At 39.8% G+C, this 27,660-nt stretch overlaps 1 long non-coding RNA gene across 1 annotated transcript; it reads left to right on the plus strand.

Annotated features, from left to right (window-relative positions):
* Window positions 1–17,272: 17,272 nt before the first annotated feature.
* On the plus strand, window positions 17,273–25,033 carry LOC130696169 (uncharacterized). The gene is made up of 4 exons (XR_009002570.2): window positions 17,273–17,331; window positions 17,397–17,527; window positions 17,651–17,783; window positions 24,367–25,033. It is a non-coding gene; the product is annotated as an uncharacterized LOC130696169 (long non-coding RNA).
* The last annotated feature ends 2,627 nt before the right edge of the window (window positions 25,034–27,660 follow it).

A 27,660-nucleotide genomic window follows, 5' to 3' on the forward strand; every position in this document is an offset into this window, starting at 1 on the left:
CGCTTTTTTCACCCACCATTTTCTTGGTGTTCCTTTATATGGAGCTTTAATGACTCTATTAAAAACAAGAAAAAAAGAAAGAGCTCGCTTGCTGGGAGTGTATATCCACTATGTACCGGTGTGTGTGTGTGTGTGTGTGTATAAACACTTGGCCGGCCAGTTGAGTAACAATGCCGCCATACCTATACACACGCAGCCAAAAAAAAAAAAAAAGGAGAGTATTAGCTGTAGAGGAGGGGGGTAGGGTTTTTATTTCCACCTGCGTAAGAGCAATTTGACCGTGCAATGATTTTTATTTTTCGACGTCATGGTTTTTTGGGTATAGATATTTTTTTTATTTATTTATTTTCTATAAATGCAACGCTTTGGTTGATTTAACTATGAACTCTATCCACCAGTTCGCAAGAAAGTTATTTTTTTTTTCCGGTTTTTTTGTTCCCTATAAAAGCTCTTTGTGAGAGTAAACTGATGGTGAATAAATCTTTTTTTTTTTTTTTTTGAAGGGGGGGGGGGTTCATCCAATCAAAATCTTAAAAAGAAAAAGTTTGGGAGAAGGGAGTTGTTTCTATTTTTCCCTTTGGGAACTGAAGAAAAAAAAAAGCCCGAAGACGACGGAGAAAAAAAAAAGGAAGCATCTGCGTTTGAAAATACCAGCTAAGAAATGTTTCTTTTTTTCTGAACGAAAATTATTCATTTTCTATACAGTCGGGACCGAGTGTGTGTCTGTATGTTTGTTAGCTGGCGTGGTGATTTATTGCGGCCGCGCACAGCGTTTCTTTTCTAAATTCATAGATATATATAGGCCGTGCCAGCAGCAGAATCTCTTGGCTCTTTCTCTCCTTTTTTTTTTTTTTTTTCTTTAAAAAAGAATTCCCAATATACACAACACGGGGCAGAAGCGGCGGCGGCGGCTTCTCGGCGGCCATTACTGCCGCCGTTATCCCTCTTTTTATTGGCTGGGCTATAGCCACCGATGGGCGGAGCTTTGAAATGGTACACACACACACACACAAAAAAAAGAAAAGAAAAAAAAAAGAGACCTCCAGTCGAGACCCTTTTGGCTTTCCCTCTCTCTCTCTTCTCTTGCACAAGAAGGGTATCTAAAAGGGATGACCGAAAATAGGCCTATAGGTTCACGTTCCCTCTGTTGCGAGAGAGTAGTATAACTTTGCCATATTACACTATTATAGCGCACCAAGATGCCGAGCGCTTATAAATAAATGAATAGGCATACTATTAAAGGGCTGTATCGGTCAGACCTGAAGATGAAGGATTTCTTCTTGCTCGTGTCCTTTACTCTTATGGAACAATTTCTCTTCTTTTCTCAACGTCCTTGAGCCCTTTTTGCGCTCGTAAGAAAACCTCCACATTTCGTTTTTTTTCGGAGCCCGTAAGCGGGGCAAGCAAGGCACACAATAAGACGCAACTGTTTTTCTTTTTTCTTTTAGTGCAATCTAAAAGGAGGTCGTAAAAAACAATTGCCGATAGCCTAGAATTTTGTAGCGTATTGTGTTTACCAGTTGCAACATCCACCGCGTTCCAGATCTATCCCTACCGATGACGCACACATTTTTTAAAAGGAAATGGAAAGCCTAGCCTTGATGCGGGATGACCTTTGCATCGCTCCGGCCGGCCACCTTTTTGTTATTGAATTCGAGCAATTTCAAAAAGGACTATAGGTTAATACTCGTCTTGTGTAAATATAGATCTGTTCCATTGCCATCGGCTGACGCTGTAGGCATTTACCAAAGTATTTCACTCTTGTGTTATGGCAGTCATCCAAAGTGCTACTATGCTACTCTACGTCGTCGCCGTCGTCTTCTTGATTTGCTGCCAGCAGCATCCGATAGATCGCCCTAGCTCTTTTTTTTTCTTTCAGTCCTGTCTTTCTCGCTCTGACTTGAAAATTTATGAAGACAAGGAAACCATCCGTAGTTATATCTGCGGAACGAAACTCGCTTTTTTTTTTTTTTTTTTTTTTTACCCTTCAGGGCTGCACTGTTTTGTGTTTCCCGGCAGCTTCACGCAGTCCTGATCATTCGTTGCAATTCATTATATTTTATGTATTTAGTATACACATCTTATTATTGTTTTATTATTTTTTTTTTCCAAGTTTTTCTTGCGTAGTCTTTATGTTTATATGGCCCCTTCTTCTAGTTGAGAAATATATACCCGTCGTCTCCACTGCCGCTTTCACGCGCCGGATGTAAAAAGCAAAGAGAAACGAACCGTCTTTTTTTTTTTTTTTTTCAGCGGAAGTGCAACGAAAATGTACTAGGCCACATTAGGAATTTTTATCCTAACTATAGTTATACTTGCGCACTATCATACGTCCTATTTATTGTATAGATTTTTTTTTTTGTAAGCTGAAGAAGTCGACAACGCCCACATAATAATCATTATTACGTAGTAGCCTACATGTACGTGTACGCTACAGAGTATACGCAGTGTTATGCATTAGAAGCCTAGCCGTATTAACACGCATACACTCTGGCGTACACTAAAGTCTTTTGGTTATTTACTCGCAATGTTTTTTTTTAGATATTTATTTTTATTTGGAGAAGGAAAAGAACAAAAAAAAAAAAAAAAGAATGAAAAATATGGCTGAGCCGTGTGGGAAATGGGGCCACCGCCGCTGTTGTTGTATAATGTTGTTATGAAACGCAACTTTGAAGACGTTTTCCGAAAAGTAGAAATAAATGGGCAGGCTTTTGTTTTTTTAATTACATATTGCAGTTGTAGTGTGTGTTTGTTTTCCCTGTACGTTGCCTCACTTCGCTTCACCAACTTCTTGCGGCCGCGTCCGGTCTAATATTCACGCGGCATACTTTGCGCCGGTGTGTGTCTCTTGTTGTATGTCGTCTCTTTTGCGTAATCTACGCGCACGTAATTTGGGCGTCGTGAGTCGACACCACCGAAAAAGCTAGTGGCAGTCGGGAGTAAAACAGGGAAAAGTAAAGGAAGGAAAATAATAATAAATGTGTACCGATGTTGGGTCCGAGACTTTGAGCAATAGTCACGAACGAAAAAAAAAAAAAAAAAAAAAAGGTTAGCAACCGCAAGTTGTCTGCTACCAGCGGTTTGATAGCTTTTCTGTTCATTTTAGTTTGTCCAGAAAAAAGTTAAACAATCATCAGTTAAACCGTGCTGTGTACTATTCGTTAGACCGTCTTGTTTGGTTTTGGACTAACGAAAAAAAAGTCGATGCGCTTAGGCTAGTTTGTAACATTTGACATCGTAGGCCTAAATTTGCGTGGTGCGGGGGGGGGGGGGGGGGGGGTTCCGAATAGGTCTTGATTCTATTTATTGTTTCGTTTTTTTTTTTAAAGCAAAAAATGGCGGAAAATGTTTCAAGTCTGTTCTGATAATAAGCGTGTAATGTGTTTTGGGTAAACACTTGAAAGACAAAGTGGTTTAAGTTTGTTTTTTTATTGGCCATTTGAAGCGCCTGTTAGGCCTACAATCTCTGGCCGACTACACCGCGCCCTATTTTCTTTGCCGACAACACTCGAAAGATTGTTTGTCTATGAAAACGATTGAAACCCTCTTTGTTTTTCGGTTTTTATTGTGTACCTTAAAATGTTGTCAATTCAACCAATTGATGCGTGCCAATGGCGTGCTGGGTTTTCACCGAACGCAGTTTGTTAGAGCGATAAATTGGGAAGGAAAAGATAAGACCATGAACTCACCAAAACCAGCACTTTAAGCGACTGCGATCTTTTCTTTCTTTCTTTCTGTTGAATCTTCTCGAAATGAAGCGATAAAAAACAAAACAACTGCCAGTGAGAGGTAGGGAGTAGTCGTGGTTTTCCGTAATCCGTTGGCGTGTCAGGCGTGGAAATGGCCGTCCTTCGGCGTCGTCATCGGCCCGGCGCTTTCCGCTCAACCAACAGACAGGAAACCAGCAATTTTCATCGGGGATTCTCGACTACATTAACTCGGCAGCGCTTCGAAACACACACAAACACGTTAGCAACACTGGCACACGCGGACTAGGTAACACACACTGCGGGAGCAAAACGCCGAAAGAAGTAAAACAAAAAATGGATGGATGGATGCCGATAATTATTGCGACGAAATATTTTTCTTTCTCCCCCCGCCTTTTGCCGAGTCCGGTAATAATTGGCGATCACGCACACTGAATCACCTGCCGGGCGCTGCTGGACGGACAGCGCGGGACTTTAGGAAAAACCATCGGAGGTGAAAAAAAAAAAAAAAAAAAAAAAAGTGGACCAACAGTTTGCGTATAACTCGGTCGATGGACGATTTGATGGACAATGTGTCGAGCAGCTCAAAACATTGTGATCGGTCAAGCATCAGGGCCGGCACTGATGTGATTGTGAAAAATAGGGGAGGCTGATCGGCAGGCGCTTGAGTAGGAATGGCCTTTTTCGTTTTCTTTTTCTGTGTGTGTGCATGTATGTATGTGTGTGGGGAAAGTTACAAGATGCTGCGATGGTCTTGGCTTTTTATTTTGTTGGAATTTGTTACAACCATTTTTATAACCCCCTCTCTCCAGTTGGGAAGGCTGTTGTAACCCCCTCTCAGCCGTCTGCTGACGGTTATATTGCGAAGAATTGGGGGGGTCAGTCTGTTGCGTCGGAAGAAGAAGAAAAAAAAAAAACGGGTGATCTCTTGCATAGGATGTACGTGTGTACATATAAAAGGGTCGAAGAAGAGAAAGGACAAACTGAGGGGAAAAAAAAGGATGTGCATTTTTTTTATGACTCTTCTTCTTTGCTCTTCTCCGCGTTTTATTGGGATAACAGGAGAACCCCCCCAATATAAAAAATTGGCCAGGCAAGCCTATATGGCACAGTCCTTGTGTACGCTCTTCAAGGTCTCCCCCCCCCCCCCCAAAAAAAAGAGAAGAGATAAGGGTTACGTTTTAGAGCAGCGATATCCGCCGCCAAGGATGAGTCCCTTTTTGTCGATTTTTTATATTCCATCCTTCCTTTCCTTTTTTTTTCCAGGAGGGGTTATATAAATATCTAGCGCAATACAAGAAAGAAAGAAAAAAAGGTTTTTTCTTTTCCAATAACAGGAGATTGTATAACTCTCTAACAAAAATCCAATATACCACTCTGCTTGCTGTATACATTTTATTTTAATTTTTTTTTTTTTGGCCTACGCGCACAGAGTTTTATATACAAGGGGTTATATTGGTGGGGGTTGCGCGGCTCCGGCCATCCTTTTACTTCTAGACTCTGTCGCTTGTCTATTAGGCCTAGAAAAGACACGTAGTCTTGAAGCTACACAACAATGTTCTGTTGCCCTTCGTTTTTCTTTTTACAACGTTGAGTTGATCTCGTAGAAATTCTTAAAAACTTTACCGAGCTTTCGGAAGGCCCAGAGTTTCTAGAAATTTTGGGAAAAGAAAACCTTACGGGGCTATTTTTGCTTGTAAAGAAATGCATCATGAGAATGGATTAAAACAACATTGATTTCTTATCTTTGTTTTTTTTTTCCTCCATTTTCGCGTTTACCGGGCTTCATTTGGTTGGAGATGATGGACAGTGATGTGACGAACTTGCATGTTGATCTGTCTACTCCAAACACCATCATCATTTCGCCTATCACCACCGTCATTTCGGCTTTTGATTGATGGACGGATAAATGGTCGTATATGCTCTCTTGATTGTCTGTAAAAGATAAAAGAAATGAAAAAGTGAAATAAAGCGGCTGTTTCTCCGCGCACAAAACCGCCAAATGGGCAATAACAATATCAGCAATGGTCCATTTTCACATCAGCGACGGTGGCAGTTGTTGTGTCTATAAAACACGGCGAAATGATGCAGCAATCACGACACATACTCACACAAGTCGTCGCCTGCGATGGTGACCACGTAAACATCAACAAATAACACACACACACACACAAAACACTTACAACATTGTGCGCGGTGTAAAAAAAAAAAAAAGAGCCGAGCATGATAGGCCGTTCCTTACGTGAATAGGGGGAGAGATAGAGAGCGAGAAAGAAGGAAAGAAGATGGTTGGGTATTTTGATGGCCTCTTCGACTTGATGTTTATGCGCAATTCAATCAAGTTATTAGGGTCATTTTGATGAGGCCAGACACCGTTGCAAGTGTCTTGTGTATACATCAAGACTTGGAAACGATCCCTATCCCGAACGAGATACTTTAACACACACACACACACACACAGCCCCCCGCTGCTGCATGTGCTGTTGCCACTGCCGTTTGTGTCTGTTAAACTTTGGCTCGGCTTTTTTTTGGTTGTACGGTCGATGGCGTCATCATCATCATCTTTACGACGATTGCCTTTCTTTCTTCTTTTTCTTTTTTCAAAAAGCGCTACTGTTTGCCAGGAATCAACGGCGATAGAGTCATCGTCGCAGTTTGAAATAGACGCCATTTTACAAGTGAATGTGTTCAACGCCATTTTCTAGTTTCTTTTCTCTTTTTTTTTTTTTTTTTTTAGTTATATGTTTTCAGCCACTTGCAACGACAGACCTCAAGTGGTCGTTGTGGCCAGTCTAGTCCCCTCTATAAAACGTTTTGTTTTGCTCCCATGTTTTTGTTTGTTTATGTTGCAGCTTAAAGATTACGTACAAGTGTCTTATGGCGTGTGACGTAAGGAGAGAAAGAAAAAAAAAAGGTGACTCTTCACTAGACAGAAAAAATGATCGTTAAAAGAATCCTGGTTTAGTGAGAGAAAAAAAAAAAAGGCTAAGTTGTTCTTACACGTGAAACAACAGAAACTCTTGTGTTTTTGGCCTCGTTTTTCGCTTGATTTTTTTTTTTTTTGTTTTATTTTGACGACTGTTGTATAACACCACAGGAGAAGAAGAAGAAGAAGAAGCGGCAAAGTAGAAATAAAAAAAAACTAGTCAATACCATAAAAATCATAATAAAAATAAAAACAAAAAAACAACCCGCCCCCCCCCCCCCCCAAAAAAAAAAAAAAAAAAAAAAAAAAAAAAAAAAAAAAAAAAAAAAAAAAACGGGCTATTCCTATTCTATCCGGCTACTTGTGAAAGACGGGCGCTAGTTATAAAGGGGTTATAAGAAAGGGGGCTCGCTTCCAGCCCACCGCTCCGCATTTTTATTGTTATATCTTTTCCTCAAATTGATATTGTTTTTCTCGTTTTCACTTTTTTTTTTTTCTTCTTCTTCTTTTAAACGCTCACTTTAGAAAGAAAGAAAGAAGAAAAAAGAACTTGGATCACACCTTGGTCTATTTCATTTTTCATGTTGAGAGCATTTGGCTCAATCCCATTATTGAAACGAATCGGAAATGAAGATAGCGAACAACCTTTAATGTGTTTTCTCTTGATTGGCGAAAGCGATCGTTACATTATTAAAGAAATGTCTTTTTTTTTTTGACAAATTTCTTTTTCTTTCACTTAAAGATATGGAATCCATTTGGAAGCGGCCGTCGGATGGAGAGACCGACAACGACATCGGCAGATGGTAAGTTCAAATACGTTTTGATGTAACTCTTTTATACGCGCACCTTAGCAATGCTTCCTCTTTCCCTCTCTCTCTCTCTTTTATTCTTTCTTGTTAATTTACGAGCGCACAATAACAGAGGAGAAGATAATTCCTCTTGGTACACAGCGGCCGTTGGCATTTTTTTTTCGTTGTTTCGGATAATGAAGCCACTACGCCGTCAAATAGATAGAGACAAAGAGATTAGCGACTTAAATTCTTGCATTTAAAAAAAATAATAATGTTAAGTTACTATCTAGCCAATAAATAAAGGCACACACACACAAAGATAGAGTTGTTTATATCTCTTTTAGATTCTTTTTAAATTGAGACGTTTGGAGAGGCAAAAGGTTCAGTTCAAGGTTCCGCGTAGATGGTACGGATGGACCCTGCGGGGTTCATTGTTTTCATCGGCGTCGGTTCTTTTCTTTCACGATCCCGCCGAAAGGAGTAGAGAAACAAGTAAGCTGTGATCACGAAACTTGTTTCTTATAGGTCGGTCTTATTCATTAATTTTTCGTGTTTTTTTGTTGTTTTTTTCCAACTGCTCCCGGTACGAGGTTTTTGTTTTGTAAACCCTCTCCATTTGATGTAGCGTGCAAAAATAACCCAGTCTGTAAACGGGGCAAGTGCTCCTCCTTTTCTCAGTCCCGAAATTCTATTCAAATTGCACGCAACATCCTTCTCTTCTGGAAAAGAATGATGATTATTAGTTTGTTGTGGTCCAACAGGAGGGGGGAAGAGAGAGAGAGGAGGTAATAATGAAAAGCGAAGCAAGCGGCTTGATTGGTTGCTTGCATAAAAGGGGACGGTTGGTAGACGTTCTCGCGTACGCTCGCTAACTTTTGGTCATTTTAAAATAATCTCATCATCATCTTGTTTTTTATTTTCTCGTTTATTTATTTTTTTTTCATTTTCCGTCTTGTTATCAAGTCGATGGCCGTATTTGGGTAGGGTTTGATTTATGTCCTGACACGCCAAAAGGACGAATAAGAAACACGCGTTGGGAGGGGGGGAAGGGGGGGGGAGAGAGAGAGAGAGAGAGAGAGAGAGAGAGAGAGAAAGAAAGAAAAGAATAGGCGAGTATGCACGAAACACACACACACATACGTCTCCAGAGAGAGTGAGACATAGCGTGTCGTGCAAGTCAAAAAGGAGAGGCTGTTCTTTTCCTTTTGTCTGTAATATTTCCCACCCGCTTATTTTCCGTTGCATATAGCCACGCCCTGGCTCGTCGACACACTCATAGACGAAACCGTGGGAGGTAAAACTACGCGTAATGTCTCTATTTTCAGCGATTTTCAATTCAATTCTATATGGAAGACATGAACGTACGTTAAACCAAACAAAACAAAAAAAAATACATTTTCTTTTTTCATCACTCAAATTCGATTTTGGAGGTTGTTTTGTAATTCCGTGACATAGCCACCGATTTTTTTTTCTTTTTCCTACTAACCTTGCGGTCGTGTGAAAATTGTCTTATTTCTTCTATATTTTTTTTTTTTTTTCTGTAAAAAAAAAAAAGTAAATTTGAAGCGACCGACCGACGAACAATTGGACTCGTAAACCAGTCGGACGGCGGCAGGAGGCGCACACACAAGCCGCAGCTGTGTGTGTGTGTGTGTGTGTGTGTGTGGATATATATGCCCATTTTTTTCGTATATATCTCTGTAATTCTCGTCTTATTTTTAATTTTTTTTTTTTTCGTCTTCTCCAATTGCTTCTTTAACCATTTCCCCTGTTGCAATTTTTCTTTTTGTCTCTCTCTCTCTCTCTATTTCGGATAAGACGAACGCTCGCAACATGCGGTCGAATTCGTCACGAATAGGTGGACCTATTCTCCCTCCCATTTTTTTTTTCTTTTCTTCCTTATCTTTCGTCGATGCATCCATCAATGCTGACCCACCTTGCGAAGCCGTGCCGTGCATAGACAGTGCGTAATAGTAGATCGCGCGGAGCCATTGGATCCTTTAGCTGTGGGCGTGTTTAATAATGATGTTATATATTTCCCCCCTTTCTTTTTTCTTTTTTTTTCCCTTCTTATATCCTGTAGTTTCTTGCGCTTTGACAGGCCTCCATCAAGCCAATGAAGTCATCGGTTTTCTGTTCTTTTCTTCTTTTTTTTTTTTGCCACTCAACACAAAAGAGCCCTCCAGACACAGGGGCGAGCCACAAGCTCGTCGGCTTCTTCTATTTTTATATATATATATATATATTTTTTTTTTATCGGATGGATGGGATCTTTTGCGCTATAAGTTGAACCGTAATAGAATTGCACTTTCGCACGTCATCGTCCAGGTGAAACGCGATGATTACGGTGTTGCGCCCGACTCTCTCTCTATATATATATATTCTTTTGTTTATTTTCGTCGTATTTATTATAGACTTGTTTTTACGATGGCGGCTATAGATTGTGAGTGCGTAGATTGGTCTGGAATGAATTCCGTAGGTGAATCGGATGGGAACGTTAGCGCTAACTCTCACGACATTGATCAGTTTTTTTTTTTTTTCTCTCTCTCTCTCTCTCTCTCTCTCTCTCTCTCTCTCTTGTGTTTGTTGGGACATTATTTGGGGGAAGAAAAAAAAAATGCTGGAAAAAAATAATAATAATAACAAACACGGAGCGGAACGAATCGTCTTTTCTCGTGACTTGTTGACGCTAAAAAAAAAAAAAAAAAAAAAACTCAAAATGGCTCCGTTTTTTTTTTTTTTTTTTTTTTTTTTTTTTTTTTGTTGGCGTTGTTATTGTTGTTGTTGATGGCGGTCGTATTTTGCTGAACGCAGGAAGAAGCAGAAAAAAACCGGAGCTGTTTGTTGCCAGCGATATGTGTGTTCAAGTCGTAACTGTACGTCCGCCAATCCATCAAGCGGAAGGAAACTAAAAATAATAAGAAAAAAAAAAAAAAAGCGAGAAAGCCGCGAAGAGGAGAAAAAATAAAAATGGCGGGGCCTCGGAGTGGGAAGGAGATTTATCGTATCGCGTCGTCGCTATTTCATCGTGACAGGGTCAGTGAATTAGAAAAATTCCGGGTGTCGTCGCCTGCGCGTTTCGTTTTTTTTTTTTGAAAATATTTTTGCTCCGGTCCCGCTCATTTTTTTTTCCTGGGGGCGAGTTTGCGCAGCGACGTTTTCTTTTTGCTCGGAAATTGTAAACGACTTTTCTTCGATCACCGACACACCAAAATGGCGTCCCAACGATGACAGGAAAGAAGGAGACACAAAAAAAAAAAACAACAACAACATGACGCGCATTTCTCCTCCAGCCAGTAGAAAATAAGAATTCGGATCTGAAAAAAAACAAAAACGATTTGTTGGGGTTGGGAGTGGGGGGGGAAAACAAGCAACAAAATCAATACCAACTCGGTATGATATTTTTTTCTCTCTCTTTTTTCTTTCTCCCCCCTGTTCTTCTCGCTGCAGTTACTCCTCCTCCGTCGCCGTCGTAGATGTCAGCGGCGGAAGATGTAGTAGAGTCCTGGCGTAGGAAGCGGATGGGGGGGAGGTAGAAGCCATCCATCCCCTTCGCTTCGTTTTTCCTGCGTAGCGAAAATATATATCTGGCAAACCTTAAGCGTCTATCGTTTTTTGTTTTTTTTTATTTATTTATTTTTATTTTTTTTTTTTTTTTTTTACCCCAGTTCTTGTGTACATAATAATACGTTAGCTCTCTATTTATTTATCTATTTATTTTAGCTTCATATATTTTTTTTTTTTGTCTTTCTTCATAGACTATCAGACTATCCGCTAGGCATTTATGCAATGGTGGGGGGGGGGGGGGGGGAGGGTAGGGAGGGGGGTCTCTGCATCCATAGCGCACGCACAAGCATCTTGATGGATTCTTTTTTTTTTGTTGTTGTTGTTGTTCTTCCATCTAAAAGAAAAAAGAAGTTAACTTGTATGGCGAAGCAATTTTGTGTGTGTGTGTGTGTGCATGTTCTTTTCTCTTGCATCCGCAACGCTTCCTGTTTTTGTTCTTATTGAAAAGGGGAGTTTTCTCCCTGCTTCTTTTTTCGTGTGTGCTCCATTTAGAGTTTTCCTCTTTTTTTTTTTTTTTTTTTTTTTTTTGGAGGGCCTAGTGAGTGGCTTTTATAATAATGATGAAAAGGAAATTTGTTGTTTGCCTAAGATTTTTGTTTTGTTTTCTTTTGATGGAGTGCTCCGCAGAGACGCATTATACTATCATCTTTTTATTTTTATTATTATTATTCTTTTTGAATTGAATTGAATCAAGTCACTGAAGAGTTGTGACTCCTTTTGTTTGTTTTTTTTCCTCCGCACAATCGCGATACGCTACCGCATGACGATGCAATTGCAAATGGCTACGTCAACGGTCGACGATTATACCTTTCCCGGAAATGGGAGGGGCTTTGGTACCCAAACTAAAAAAAAAACAAAAAAAAACTTCTCGTCGAGATACTCTGATATTTTGTTTTATCTATCTATTTGTACTCTAAATAAGGGTGTGTGAGCGTGCACGTAGCAAGATTGTGTGTCTCACTCTGCGCAGAAATGATGGATACATAAGTAACCTTTCTGTTTAATTGGAACACTCTCACGATAATGAGGCGGTAGATCGTGGAACACACCCTTGTTTTTTGTCTCTATTTCGTTCTTATTTGGTCTTTTTTTTTGTGTGTGTATTTCTATGCTTTTAGAGAATTCAGTCCTATTTTTAATTTTTTTTTTTTTTTTCTCTCTTTCCCTTTTTTTTTTTTCCTTCTTTCTCTCCCCTCTGGTCTGTTCTCTTCGCTGATTGGTTCTAACCCAAAGCGGATGCATCACGTCGGGTCCATCCATCCAAACGGATAAGATCTATACTTTTTCTTTTTTTTTTTTTTTTTTGGATGGAACTCCTTTTCAAACACGAAAAAGAAGAAGAAGAAAAAAAAAAAAGAAGGGGGATAGGGTGAATGGGTGGGGTGTGTAAGGGATGAGGGGGGGGTGCGCTGGAGGGGGCTGGAACTACGTTGCGGCAGAAAAGAAAAAAAAAAAAAGCCGGGAGCAAGCTATCAGGACTTGGGATCGTGGTGAGTGGAGGGAAAAGAAGGGCGGAGGAAAACATGGTGGCATGGCAGCCGGCCAGAATTTCCATACGCTTTTTCTTTTTTTTTTTTTTAAGTAAAGAGTAAAAAAAAAAAAAAAAATCTTTTGAAAAGAAGGAGGCAAAAGACCAAAGTTCAAATCCATCGCCATGTTGAATAAATGCCAAAGCCTTGGAATAGGTGACGAAGAAACAACACAGTCACACACGGAAATTGTTGAAATTTTTTTTTTGATTTCCTAATGGATTCCGATGAATTCCACATTTGTTTTTTCCGGGGCGGTTCGCATCGTACCTTTTTAATATTAACACCCTGTCCTACGTTTCTAATAGTGTTTACGTTAGGGATAAGGACGATCAGTTTTTTTTTTTTTGCCTGGCAACCAATTTCTTTTTTTTTTGGTGACGTCCGCTTCTCCTTCTACCGTTTGAAAAATAACAAGGTGGAAAGAGAGACGTGTGACTGTTTTTTCATTTGACGACGGCCTTTTGAAGTTCATTCAAGAGCGCACTGGCCGTCTGGGATCTCTCTGTTCACAAATGTTAATATATAAAAAAAAGACCCAAAATGTTTCTTACTCCTCCTTGTATTTTGCCGGGTTGGTCAGGCAAGTAGGAACTAGACGATAATTTAATGGCCATGCATAATCTTCTCCCGACGGGCGCGTGTGTGTGTGTGTGTGTGTGTCTGTGTGTCTGTGTGTATGTTGTTGGCGTTCGTGTCTTCATCTGGCGAACGCCACGTACATTTTCACGGACAAAGAAAGAACGTTTTCTATTCGAATCTGTCGGAATTGTAATGCATAATAATAACTCTTTCGATTATTTATCGCAAAGTTGAAGGATTAATTTCTTTATTTTCCCTAGGCTTAAATTTTTTTTTTTTTTTAAGATTCAAAGGTCTGTTGAGCTGCCACCCATGTAGAAGGCTGGCCAACTCGAACCGGACAAAAAAAAAAAAAACACGTCTTCTTTAATTCCTTTTTTTTTTTTTCTTTTTGAAATATTTATTTTCACATTTGTCGTACTTTTGGGTGGCTGGGAAACGACGAAGAAAGACACTCTGGTGTTTCTAAAAAGCTTGTGTAACACTGAAGTAGACGAGAGAGACACGTAACACGAGAAAAAGAAAAGGACAACATCGTAAAATGGTCGATGCGCCGTATATACGTAAGGGCCCATATCGGTTACGTCAATTTCGGGGGATGTCCTAAAGCTTTTTTTTTTTTTTTTTTTTTTTTTTTTTTGGTTTGTGTTTTCCTTTTCTTGTTGCATAAAGCGAAAATAGAAAATGTGTTATCAAACAAAAAACAAGACGCACACTTTTAGTGCCCTTGTTATTGTTGTTCTTACCTGACCAAGCGATAGACGACAATGGCCAACGTGATTGTCGTCATCCATCTTCGACTTGTTTATGAACAACATCCCGTTTTTTTTTTTTTTTCTTTCCTATTTATTTGTCGGTATCTTAAGGTTTTTCTAGTTATCTGAAAAAGCTCCCCCCCCCCTTTTTTTCCCCCAACTTTTTAGTGTGTGTACAGACGCGCTTTTTGATTGTATTTCTCGGTTCGCATTTTCCGGAGCGGTTGCAAATGTACGTAACCCCAACCCTGGGTACGTTACATCCAGGACGAGCATTCAAAAGATTAGCAGGAGAAATAGAAAGGATCTTTAAAGATCTGACATTTTGTTAAATTCGCTGACCTTTGGATGGTCTATCCGATCTTTTCGTTTCTCTCACGGCATAATCTTCTATCGCGAAATTGTTTCGATGAAATTGCACCAAACAAGCTAGAATATTTCAGGCCACCAACATTGTTTTTAATTTAAATTTATTATTTTTTTATCCACTTGAATTTGGTTTTTTTTTTTTGTTTGTTTGAATATTCCCAATTTTAGTATTTGTAGACTGTTGGTGCGATGAAGTGTCTGGGTTCGCTTTTTCACTGGGGGGGGGGGGGTTGTGTACACGCACTCAACTCCCGAAAATGCGTGCGTAGACGGTACACATAATCAAACAACCGCGGCTCACGCTCGCACGTTTGCATTTGGTTCATTTTCCGTCTCAATCGAAAACGCAACTTTGTTTCTAAAGACAAACAACACATTTTTTTTTTCTTCTTGAATTATTCGAAGATTATGCGTAGCAGTTACGGTTAGACCATATCTAATCACGTGACTGTGAATATTTTACTACCGATTTGCTTCTTTTTATTTTCATTTCGTATAATTTAAACTTTTAAAAAAAAAGTTCAACCCATCAGAGGATCTTCATCTTTCTTTTTTAAATAACAAAATAAATAAATAAATAGAAACAGCAGTTTTAAGAGCGGAACGCATTCCTCGATCGCGAGAAAAAGAGAGTGTGAGAAAATACGAGATGAGAAAAGAATGTAAAGCGCACACACTCAAAGTTGTGTGGTAATGCCACCGGCGGCACCGCGGGGGTGGGGTTGCATGGGGGTAGACGCCATGTGAAGGGACGAGAGGCTCCGCATTGCACACATGTAACGCACACACACACACACACACACACACACACAAAAAAAAAATGTCTTTTGGGTTGCTCTTCGTCGTACATCATCGACTTGCCTCTAGGCGAATAATGATTGTAATACTACCAGCATCGCATATCATGCGCAAGTAAAGCGGCATCGCCGTTTGATTTGTGGTCATCTCGATCACCATTGAGCCAATGGGAAGCGAGCGTTATCTTTCATAATACTGGGGGCCATGCATCAGCCTAGCGCAATGCAATGCGAAAGAAAAAGAAAATATTGGGTGAATAGATTCATCACATTGATCAATGAGGCAATCTATATACGCGGGTAAGAGTATTTAAGATTCTGATAAAACAAAAAAGAATGGTGGGGGGGGGGGGCTCGGGAAAGAAAATTGTCAACGCGTTCAAAATGCCCGTGTGATAAACTTTTGCTCGATCCCATAAATAAAGACAAATGGAATTCTCACGCCGGGCGAAAACAAACACACAGACACACGTGCATTGAAACAGGGGGAATGAAAAGGAAGTTAGGACCGACCTACATCGAAACGTGAGAGATGCGTACCCGTCAATGTACGTTCGAAGTTCATCGTCGTTTAAATTTCTTTAACGACGATAATGAGATCTTTGGGGAGTCGTCCGTGCCGTTGGAATCTGTCCGTTAATGCTGCGCCTATCGTGAATATCTAACAGCATCCGTCTGCCAGTAATAAACAATTGCTATCATCGTCAACGAGCCGTAATGATATAAGGAGAGTATATTGCGGTATTACCATCAGAACTATTACCCATTCATTTTTTTTTTTTTTTTATCGAACCCACCGCAAACGTTAAGAGAAAAAAAAACAAACGAATTAAACACGTCGTTTATTCTCAGGTTAGATTTTTTTTTTTTTTTTTTTTTAATTTATTTGTTTGGTTGTTATTTCCAGAGTTTATTGCGCAAGTTTCATGGTTGGCTCGCGTGCCATTCGACATGACGATGGCGTCGTAAAATGTATAGTACCACCACTACTGCTGTGCAGTATATAACCGGTTAAACTAACATAACAGATAGTATACATACATAATGGACGGGAGGGGGGCTAGACTTGAAGAAACCCTTTTCTTCTTCTTCCTTCCCCCTTTTTATTATTATTTCTCGTGTTTTCGTTAAGGATTTCATCGCCCATCGACTAGATTGATCGTAAAAAGTGAAAAACGGCGTGTCCTCAGTCCTCACTCCCTCCCTCCCTCCCTATTCGGCATACACACATCGTATAGTCCTTTTGCTACCTAAATACCACCCACTAGAATCGTAAAGAAGATGGCGGGGGACTTTAACAGACGTAAAAATAAAAAGAATTCTTTTTTTTTTTTAAGGGAAGTAGGGAAAAAAAGAAAAAAAAGGCCGCACTGAAACCCCCTCGCCGCCTTAACCCCATAACAAACCATAAAACCGGTGGGTTTACATGCATAAAAAAGAAGAGAGAAGACGTTGTGTAATATGGCGGTTGGTTATGAATATCAATGTCAATGCGTCTTGTGTCAATTCCCTCTTGTTTAAACAAAGAGGAGCGTACTTTAATGGTGCCATTTTTACGGCCGCTTCCGCACCTTCTTTTTTTTTTTCTCTTTAAAAAGATGAAAACGAAGCCACTTCCTTTTATTTTTCCATTTCGATATTTTTTCACTTTTATCTGTTTTCTATTTTATTTAATTTAATTTTTTTTTTTTTTTGAATTTCCCTCCTTCATCTTGGCGTATTAGGAATGACTTCATTATCCGCTAGCAACAGCAGACATTCCGATTTCCACTCAGCACGGGCTGATTGCCACCACACGCTCCCCGTCGATTTTATTTTGTTCTCCTTTTTGCTTTTGCTTTTCCTTTCTCTTTCTTTTTTTTTTTTTTTTTAGTGTTATTATTATTATTTCTTCCTTCTCTTTCACGGCACGGCTTTAATAGAAACCATTCAATTTTATGAAGTGATATGATGCTATACGGCTCGTAAAAGCCAGCTTAAGTACAACATTAGGAGAAAAAAGGATGGGTGAGGAAGGGCAGAGGAAGAGGAAGAAGAAGAAAAAGAAAAAGACTAGACAACCTAGTCGGCCGTTTCTTCTTTAACCGCGTGTGTGGGATGCCAGCGCAGCGGCGGATGTGCGCAATCAAACAGCTCCCCCTTTTTTTCTTCTTTTCTGTCCTTAAAAATTAAAAGAAAACAAAAAATGAATGCCTTAAATATTTGAAAATGTATTTTTTTTCTCTCTCTCTCTCTTTAGGTTTGATAGAGCCATTAGAATAATAACCGTGTAATTGCAAGATGGTGGTCGAAACGAGCCCTTTTGTCGGTAACGTGATTCTACATTAAGGGCGAATCGAGAGTGTTCATGTTTATGTTTTAATTTCTCTACAGATTGGCAATGCAATCGAATCATTTCCCCCGGCAGCGCGAAATTCTGCTGGACTTGGCCTCGCAGGACGTTCATATTGTACTCGAAAATTCCACAGCAGTTTCCCTTCTCGCGGACAAAGTCCAAATGTCAGGTGATTCATTCGATATTGACATGTGAAATGCGATATTTATGATTCGATCGTTAATATTCCAGAGGAGTCTTGTATTCATTGTCTATGCGTTTTGTTTTTGTTTGTTTTTTTCTTTTTTTTCAGGTCAAATTCGATCGCTTTTGAAATGCAATCCTTACCCATCACCACTATACCACCACCTGCGATAACAAAATGCGCATTCACGCCCGGCACAACGTCAATGACCAATCCGAAACGAGCCGGAATACAACGAAAGGTAACACATTCACCAGAACACAAATTTTTCTTCCCTTTTTTTTTTTTCTTTTCGACTATATTTTATTTTTTATTTATTTATTTTTATTTATATTTTTTTGGTTCTTTCCATTTCTTTCTTCTTTCTCGCTCCCATCCCAGCATTTTCTTAATATAAACCCCCGTCATCAGTAACGTGAACTGTGTGTGCGTCGGTATTAAATCATTCGGCACCGTGCACACGCAGAGGGGGCTACGTGAAGGGGAAAAAAAAAAAAATTTGGGAGAAGATGAAGAGGTTCCGCAGAGCAAATGCACACACTCCCCGCAATCTTCTCCTCCTACTCCTTTCGGGCTATCGTAGACGAAGAAGAAGAAGAAGAAAAAAAAGAGTATGAGATTAAAAAAAAAAAAAAGAATTCCAACGAATATAATATTTTCATCAGACGAGAGAATAAGCGATGGGAGGGAGATAGATCGTAAATAAAGCTCCCCCGCCAGAAGAGGTCGGGTGGGTGGGTGAAGCTGTGTATATACTGTATGGCGAAGGAGAGAAATAGAGAGAGAAGCAGGAGCAAGAGAGGAGAGATATACGAGCCGGGCGACGTCAGCCAAGTGCTCTCTCTCTCTCTCTCTCTCTTTTTCTTCTTCCTCGGTCGATGGTTGGCTGGAGAAGAACTGCTTTTGCTGGGACCGAGAAGGGGGGGGGGGAGGGGGAGGGAGTTGGATTTTTCCTATAGGGCAGAGGCATTTTCTCTTGTTATAAATCACTCGGCTGACTCGCCCGTCTTTTTTTTTTCTTTCTTTTTTTTTTTTTTTCCTTTTTTCCCCCTTTTTTTGCCCCTTTAGCTCTTCGTCCGAGTTCACAGCTAAAATGGGAAATTTTTTTGTTACGTGCTGGGGTAGTAGCCAAAAAAAAAAAAAAAAATTTGTAAATAAACTGGAGCGCAACAGCGACTCCGCCACACACACACAAATAGGCGAATTTTTGAAAGAAAATGGATCTTTGTTTACCAAACCGCTAAATTCATTTCAAATCCAATAGCGATTCGGTGTGCTAAGGCCATTTTCTTTTATATAATAGAGTGTAGGGAGAAGGTTACATGTGTCCCTTTTACGATAGGATTTTCTTTTTTCTCTATTGAAGGATGCAACCAACTATGTAATAGAGAAACTTCGCATGTACCGCAGTTTTGAAGGCGTTTGGGGGAGAGAGGGGGTTGACTTTTGCGGAGGGTTGGTCTAGTAATATATGAAGTGAATTGTCTCTCGTCTCGTTTCTCATCCTTCAATAAGAGGAATAAAAGAAATCGAAGAAGAAGGGAGAAATTTCAATAGGACTTATTGCGAGCCGCTTATTGTTTGACGCATTGTCTTTTTGATGGGGGCCTCGGCTGCTGGGAATTTTTCAAACTGCGATCGAGAGCGAAAAGGTTCGATCTGCTCTTTTGTGTCCCTCATTGCCGCCTGCTCCACTCGTTTTGTCCCTTTAATACGAATGCCGGCAATAAAGACGAACCAATAAGGTTTGCTCCAGTTTCACCGCCAATTGGATACCTGTAGCTTCCCCAGCACGTAGCATTTAAAGTTTAATGCCATCGTTTCCATAACTTTAACCCTCTGCCCCTTTTTTTTTTTTTGTTTTGTCGATTGTTGTAAAACAATGGGATTAACTCGTAAGTCGCTCAGAATTCTTTGTTGTTTGGGTTTCGAATCTTGGATGTGTTTTAAAAGAAAAGAAGAAGAAGAAGAAGAAGAAAGAGATCAGCTGGCAGGGGGAAATGTGCGTTTCATTAATACTCACGTCGCCCAGGGTTAAGTGGAAAGTCGCTTTCCGTGCTGTGCAAGACGCGATCCTTAACAAGAACAACAGCAATGAAGAAAGAGGTCATTCTCTCACGTCTTCATCTAGCCAGGAAGGAGGAGAGAGAGAAGAAGGAAAAAAAAAAGAAAAAAAGAAAAGAGTTATTAGATGCAATATAACATTTCTTCTTCTTTTTTTTCCCGGGGTATTTTCCTATTATTATTCGGAGCTATGGGGTCTTTTTCTCCCGGTGATGTATTACTTAGTTATCATACCCCAGGTATATATCCACGTAGCCGTGCGTAGCCCTTCTTTTTCTTTTTTTTCTCTTTACTACTAGGCTACATATATAGTATATAAATATAGACGGCACGGACAACACGCTCACGACGAGACACAAAGATGGAATACCTTGGCGTCTGTCAGCCAATGGGCACAAAGAGAAGAAGAACCACCGCTGGTGTGCCCCAGGTGCAGGCACGTAATTAAGTTGAGAGACTTCGAAAAAGAAGGAGAGCCTAGAGCGAAGGGAGCCCTCGTGTAATTACGCATGGTTGGCCGACTTGTGTGTACCCGTCGTACGTTTTCTCCTACGTGATTGGTCACTGGGTTCTTTTGCAGTTAAAAAAAAAAAAAAGAAAAAAGGGAGACATAAGGAATTTAAGAAAAATAAAAATAAAGGGATAAAGATGCACACAATTTTTGTCTGTTTGTGTGTGTACAAAAGAAAACGAGAATTAGAAATATGAACAGCGCATTTATTCGACTGTGTGCGTACCATTGTTGTGCTGGCGTAAGACGGAAAGAAGAAATAAACAATCCCGCCTCGCCCGCGCGCAAAACCCGCCGTTCAATGACTTGATTAGCCAAGCTCGAATGCGTCTTCTTTTTTTTTTTTTTCGTTGGTACTTTGACTCTTACGCATAACGCGCTTGCACATTAGCTTCGAAAAAGCTCGCTACGCGGGCTTCACAATAACTTTGACGCAGCGGGTTACTCGCTGCCTGCGCTCTTCGGCTCCGTTGTAAATCACATGTCGGGTTGGGATATGATTAAATGCTTTTTTTTTTTTTTTTAGTTTTTTTGGTAGGGTATTTTTTTTTTTTTTCTTTGTTGCGAAAACGGCCGCAAGGAGCAATCCAAGAAAATCCTTGGATTGCTTTTTTCGCTGGTGCTTTGAAATATTTGTAATTGCCCCCAAAACTGCAATGACAACAGTAAAGATACACTCGTGTTGTTTCGTTGATAGTTTTTTTTTTTTTTTTTTTTTTTTTTTTTTTAAGTACGCTTCTTCTTCTTCAAATTATTCCTAGCAATAACTGTGTATTTGTTTTTCTTTGGCGCACGGCTTTGCATGTTTTATTTTTTTAAATGATAGCAGTGGTATAGAGCTATATCCCGCCTGCACTCTAACCACGACGTAGCCAGGGCTTCTTTATATAATTCACGGTCATTTTCTTTTCTTTTTTTTCCGCAAACACAGTCAGTGATTGCGATAATAACGAGTTTCAGCATTACTTGACGGGGCACTAGTGATGTAGAGCTTTGCTTTTTTTTTGTAACGGAAAAAAAAGCAAACAACGGTTTTCATTTAGCCTTGATTTCCATGCAAACAGCATCGCCTGATGTATTTGTAATATATAGCAAACCGAAACACTCGGGTGCCCCAAATGGTAACGCAGCCCACCGGAAAGCTCGTCTTATATTGGAAGTCACTGCCAGTGCAATACGCGCTCCTTCTTTTCTAGTTTGTCAGCCAGGAGTTGATGGAAATATTATGAGAATATAGGCTTTTTTTTCCTTCTTCGTTTCCATCGTTTTTATTTTTATTTGTTATTCGTTTCTCTTTTTTTACGCTTTCTATATATCCATCCATCCTTCTCTACTGTTAGTCTCTCGGCAGCCGGCGCTGCTTGCTGTTCATTGGTTGCATAGAGTAGACAATATGACGCAATAAGTCTCTCGCATTCTCTCCCCTCCTTTCCTGACACACGCTGGCGCTGCCTGGCTTGTTTCACATTTTCAAGAGAGACCCCCTCGTCAGTGTCTCGTATAACCATCCGCCAGATGGAAACTATCGTTTACAACCTCAAATGGGCTATATACCCTGTTAGACGATGACGTGGGATTGCGTACATCACCAGCAATTCATTTCGCATCGTTATATATATGTGCACGGTTAGGAGTTGTAATAGCGGTAGTACTACAACACTAGTGCAGTCGTCGTTTTATTGGTCCACTAAAAAAAAAAAAAAAAGGCAAACAAGCGCTTACTCCAACCGCATTATGAGGTGTCGATTCAAGAGCCTTCAAATTGATATTTGATTACGAAAAAAAAAAAAAGAAAAAGCCGTCACTCCTTTTTTTTTTTTTCGTAATTTATTTCGAGTTATTTTCATACGAAGAGCTTTCATTCCAAGAATACAAACACGATAGAGTGCGCTACAAATCAAGCCAAAGCGCTTTAGATATGGACATGTATATTGAACCCCCTTGTCTTCTCTCTTTTCCTCTGTGTGTTTGCGCTATCAAAAAGGGAAGGGGTGATTGGTATTCCAATCAGATTGGCTAGTGGACTTTGGGGGAAGATACAAGTTTCAGCTCCTTCTCCAACTCGGCGAGAATGGTATCGCAAAGTGGGCGAAAAACCCGCAAGAAATAAAAAAAAAAAAAAAAAAAAAAGCGGAGCGATTCTTGTATTTTCTTTACCTTTTTTTTTTCTTTTGCACTCCACTATACTTTGACTCCTGTTTTCGATTCATTATAAAATGCTAATGCGCAGTTTCGTTTGTGTGTTGGCGTGTGGTTTTCCTCGAGCGCCCGAGGTCTATCGTTTCTTTCTTTTCCCTTTTTGTGTTGCTGGGGTCTCCAGCTAAGAGGAACAGCCTCAGTATGTTCGTTCAGGTAACACTGTTAGACTTGCATCTAGGACAAGAGAAATGAAGACGTTTGGCCGTCGCGGCATGAAAGGGGAGGATAAAAGAACATGATGAACGCGGGCAAGAAGAATAGACGAAGACGTGGAAGTTGAGTCTAACCTTTATAATAATAACGAGCAATTATATCCGTCGGGGAAAGAGAGAAAAAAGTATTATATATATATATATAAGAAGGGTGCTGTGTATAATTACGAAACGCTTTGCGCGCCATTGGGCCGACAGTTCTCTCTCTATTCAGTTTCATGTTAATGTCTTTCTTCTTCTACTTCTTCTCCACTTGTTTCTTGTGTATAATTCGGGGCCTGGCTGGCGTGTGGGTGTGGCAAACCCGCATCCGTGTTCACGGTGGAGGCGGGCAGCGAGGCGATGATGCAGATGCTCATAATGTTATATTATCTTGATACTACACTCTTTTTTTCTATTTTTTACTTTAACCTTTTTTTTTCCAAATATTTTTTAAAAAAGAAAGATTTTCAATGCGAGCATCATCTTGTTCGAATCTTACGTTTGTTCCAGTCTCAGCTCAGCCGTGCTGTACCATATATACTTCATTTTCCAGTCCAGCAAACCGGGACGTGCCGGGCACGACTCTCAATTTTTATTTCCCTCCTATCTGCGCTCCGTTTTGGCCCTCCTCCCCCGTAACTGATGAAAGGAGGGCTGCTGCTAGAAACGGACTGGGCCGTAAAGCTTGAGAGCTCCTCGTGTGTACACGCTTGGCCGGCTCCGGCAGCACGGAATCCGACATACTTCGCTACCAGTTTCTTTCTCTCTCTCTCTATCTCTTTTTTTCTTTTTCTTTTTTTTTTTTTGCTTCCATCCATCCGTTTTCTTTCCCCTTAAAGAGCCGACTGTTTGTTTTCGTTTCCGTCCGAGCTCGAGCGTGCGTTTTCTGCAGTGCAGCAGCCAGGAACGAGAAAGATTTGTATTCCTCTTTTACAAACAAAAAAAAAAAAATCCTTCGTTTTATCGCGTCTTCTCCTTGACTTCTTTTCGTATTGGATAAATTATCCTAGGCTAAAGAGAGTAACAAAACGAGCAAACAGAACTGAATCGATCATTTTTTAGGATGTCATGATAACAAAAGGGTTTTTGTCGCACCGTTTTCATTTGCAAATTAATTTGTTTTGGTTTTACCTACCGAGCACGTAACACTGCCCTTTGTCCCGAAGTCTGTGCCGTCTTCGTTCTTAGCATAGAATGATAAAGAAGAAGGGAAATAAATCGCCGTTTCTAATCGCATTAGACACAAGTGCAACACAAGCAATGATGAGCCCAACAACTTAGAAGAAGAAAAAGCTGATGAGCGCTCCTTTTTTCTTTCCGTTTTGCCGCTATTCTTTTCTTCCCTTTTATACATTATGGATTCCTTTCTTATGTCTGGGTGCGCACATATATCTTTGGCGAGGGGGTTTGTGCTGCGCTGCTGTGATTAAGATGGCAATTTCCTTGGGAGCGCTGCTGCACGCTCCTGCTGCTGCCGCCGCCTCCTCTTCCTCCTCCTCCATGTAACATCGATTGTATCAAAGTGCCATCCATACATCTTACGCGCCTCCGCCTCTTCTATACGACAAGCCTCTCTCTCCTTCGTCTTAAATCATGCAAGAGAAGGGAAACAAAAAAATGAACAAGAGGAAGAATAACAACTTGATATCCTTCTGCCCTTTTTTTTTCCTCCGCAAGTTCTGCAATGTTTTTTCCCCATTTTACATTTAGCGCACCAAACACAATTGCCTCTCGAATGAGAGCTGATGTGTTAATAATTATAAAAAAGTAAAACAATGTGGTAAAGTGTTTCGTATAAAATGCAGAATATCAACCTGGCATGACTATAGCCTAATATATTATGATGATTGTAACAGGAGAAGAGGCGGAGTTTGAGTCGACTTGCCTGGACTTTATTGGGCCGGACGGGAGTGACGAACCAGCGGATAGCACGAGCCAGAGATTCCGTTTGGCGACCTTCCCATTCTTTCCATCTGCGATGCCAGTTATATTTCTATCTTCGTCGCCGTTTATAATGAGTTTTATTTTTTGTTGTTTTTTTTTCTTATTTATTTCCCCGTGACTGAAGATGAGTCACTATACGATGAGGGTTGTAATGGTTTTGCCTCCCTCTGAAATGATCACCGATCGCCAAGAATACTCAGCAGATACGTTCAGAAGCAGCCCGGCCAGGGACCTGGCAGCTAAGCCTCGTTTATCGCACATAAAATCTGAAAGCTTAACGCAGTTTCCGTGACAAATGATTCGATAACTCCATCCGGATGCGTTATTAAAAATAGCACGAGCGTTTATAATAGCCGCCATCTGTTAGCAAGTTGTTCAACCCCATAAAATGAGAACCTACTTTTATCTGAAGTTAAGAAAGAGGGAGAGGTTTTCGATACTGTACTATTCCATAGTTCAATTTTTTAATAGGGGAAACAAATGAAGTTTCATGGAAAGAGAGTGTCTTCCGGGTGGAACTCGCTTGATTTTCCTCAGTACATTGACGAACCAAGAAGTGTTTTTAAATGTGTAACGATGTGCCCAAAATTCGTCCTGTGACACGCGGCAATGTTAACGCGAATTTCATCGCATTCTGAGAGATTTCGATTTTTTACGATTTTGACAAAAGTAGGAAGGCTATAGCCTTCTCACTTTTTCAATTTTGGCAAAATTTTAGATTTCGCTGTAAATGCATGGTTTCGATGCAGAATTGAACGGGCATCACGAATATGAGGGTTGTTTTTTCCTGGGACTCATAGTTTTTGAATAAAACGTAAAAAACGGTGTAGTTGGGTTTCAAAAAGTAAGCAAGGCCTTAGCAAAATGACAATTATTTCAAAAACGGCTTACTTGACAAACAAACAAAGGGCTTTTTCTGCAGCGTTAAAATTGGGTTATACTGTGCGAATTTCATCGCATTCTGAGAGATTTCGATTTTTTACGATTTTGACAAAAGTAGGAAGGCTATAGCCTTCTCACTTTTTCAATTTTGGCAAAATTTTAGATTTCGCTGTAAATGCATGGTTTCGATGCAGAATTGAACGGGCATCACGAATATGAGGGTTGTTTTTTCCTGGGACTCATAGTTTTTGAATAAAACGTAAAAAACGGTGTAGTTGGGTTTCAAAAAGTAAGCAAGGCCTTAGCAAAATGACAATTATTTCAAAAACGGCTTACTTGACAAACAAACAAAGGGCTTTTTCTGAATCAGCGTTAAAATTGGGTTATACTGTGCGAATTTCATCGCATTCTGAGAGATTTCGATTTTTTACGATTTTGACAAAAGTAGGAAGGCTATAGCCTTCTCACTTTTTCAATTTTGGCAAAATTTTAGATTTCGCTGTAAATGCATGGTTTCGATGCAGAATTGAACGGGCATCACGAATATGAGGGTTGTTTTTTCCTGGGACTCATAGTTTTTGAATAAAACGTAAAAAACGGTGTAGTTGGGTTTCAAAAAGTAAGCAAGGCCTTAGCAAAATGACAATTATTTCAAAAACGGCTTACTTGACAAACAAACAAAGGGCTTTTTCTGAATCAGCGTTAAAATTGGGTTATACTGTGCGAATTTCATCGCATTCTGAGAGATTTCGATTTTTTACGATTTTGACAAAAGTAGGAAGGCTATAGCCTTCTCACTTTTTCAATTTTGGCAAAATTTTAGATTTCGCTGTAAATGCATGGTTTCGATGCAGAATTGAACGGGCATCACGAATATGAGGGTTGTTTTTTCCTGGGACTCATAGTTTTTGAATAAAACGTAAAAAACGGTGTAGTTGGGTTTCAAAAAGTAAGCAAGGCCTTAGCAAAATGACAATTATTTCAAAAACGGCTTACTTGACAAACAAACAAAGGGCTTTTTCTGAATCAGCGTTAAAATTGGGTTATACTGTGCGAATTTCATCGCATTCTGAGAGATTTCGATTTTTTACGATTTTGACAAAAGTAGGAAGGCTATAGCCTTCTCACTTTTTCAATTTTGGCAAAATTTTAGATTTCGCTGTAAATGCATGGTTTCGATGCAGAATTGAACGGGCATCACGAATATGAGGGTTGTTTTTTCCTGGGACTCATAGTTTTTGAATAAAACGTAAAAAACGGTGTAGTTGGGTTTCAAAAAGTAAGCAAGGCCTTAGCAAAATGACAATTATTTCAAAAACGGCTTACTTGACAAACAAACAAAGGGCTTTTTCTGAATCAGCGTTAAAATTGGGTTATACTGTGCGAATTTCATCGCATTCTGAGAGATTTCATCGCATTCTGAGAGATTTCGATTTTTTACGATTTTGACAAAAGTAGGAAGGCTATAGCCTTCTCACTTTTTCAATTTTGGCAAAATTTTAGATTTCGCTGTAAATGCATGGTTTCGATGCAGAATTGAACGGGCATCACGAATATGAGGGTTGTTTTTTCCTGGGACTCATAGTTTTTGAATAAAACGTAAAAAACGGTGTAGTTGGGTTTCAAAAAGTAAGCAAGGCCTTAGCAAAATGACAATTATTTCAAAAACGGCTTACTTGACAAACAAACAAAGGGCTTTTTCTGAATCAGCGTTAAAATTGGGTTATACTGTGCGAATTTCATCGCATTCTGAGAGATTTCGATTTTTTACGATTTTGACAAAAGTAGGAAGGCTATAGCCTTCTCACTTTTTCAATTTTGGCAAAATTTTAGATTTCGCTGTAAATGCATGGTTTCGATGCAGAATTGAACGGGCATCACGAATATGAGGGTTGTTTTTTCCTGGGACTCATAGTTTTTGAATAAAACGTAAAAAACGGTGTAGTTGGGTTTCAAAAAGTAAGCAAGGCCTTAGCAAAATGACAATTATTTCAAAAACGGCTTACTTGACAAACAAACAAAGGGCTTTTTCTGAATCAGCGTTAAAATTGGGTTATACTGTGCGAATTTCATCGCATTCTGAGAGATTTCGATTTTTTACGATTTTGACAAAAGTAGGAAGGCTATAGCCTTCTCACTTTTTCAATTTTGGCAAAATTTTAGATTTCGCTGTAAATGCATGGTTTCGATGCAGAATTGAACGGGCATCACGAATATGAGGGTTGTTTTTTCCTGGGACTCATAGTTTTTGAATAAAACGTAAAAAACGGTGTAGTTGGGTTTCAAAAAGTAAGCAAGGCCTTAGCAAAATGACAATTATTTCA

Source organism: Daphnia carinata, chromosome 5 (genome assembly GCF_022539665.2).
Source record: "Daphnia carinata strain CSIRO-1 chromosome 5, CSIRO_AGI_Dcar_HiC_V3, whole genome shotgun sequence".
Lineage (NCBI taxonomy): Eukaryota > Metazoa > Arthropoda > Branchiopoda > Diplostraca > Daphniidae > Daphnia > Daphnia carinata.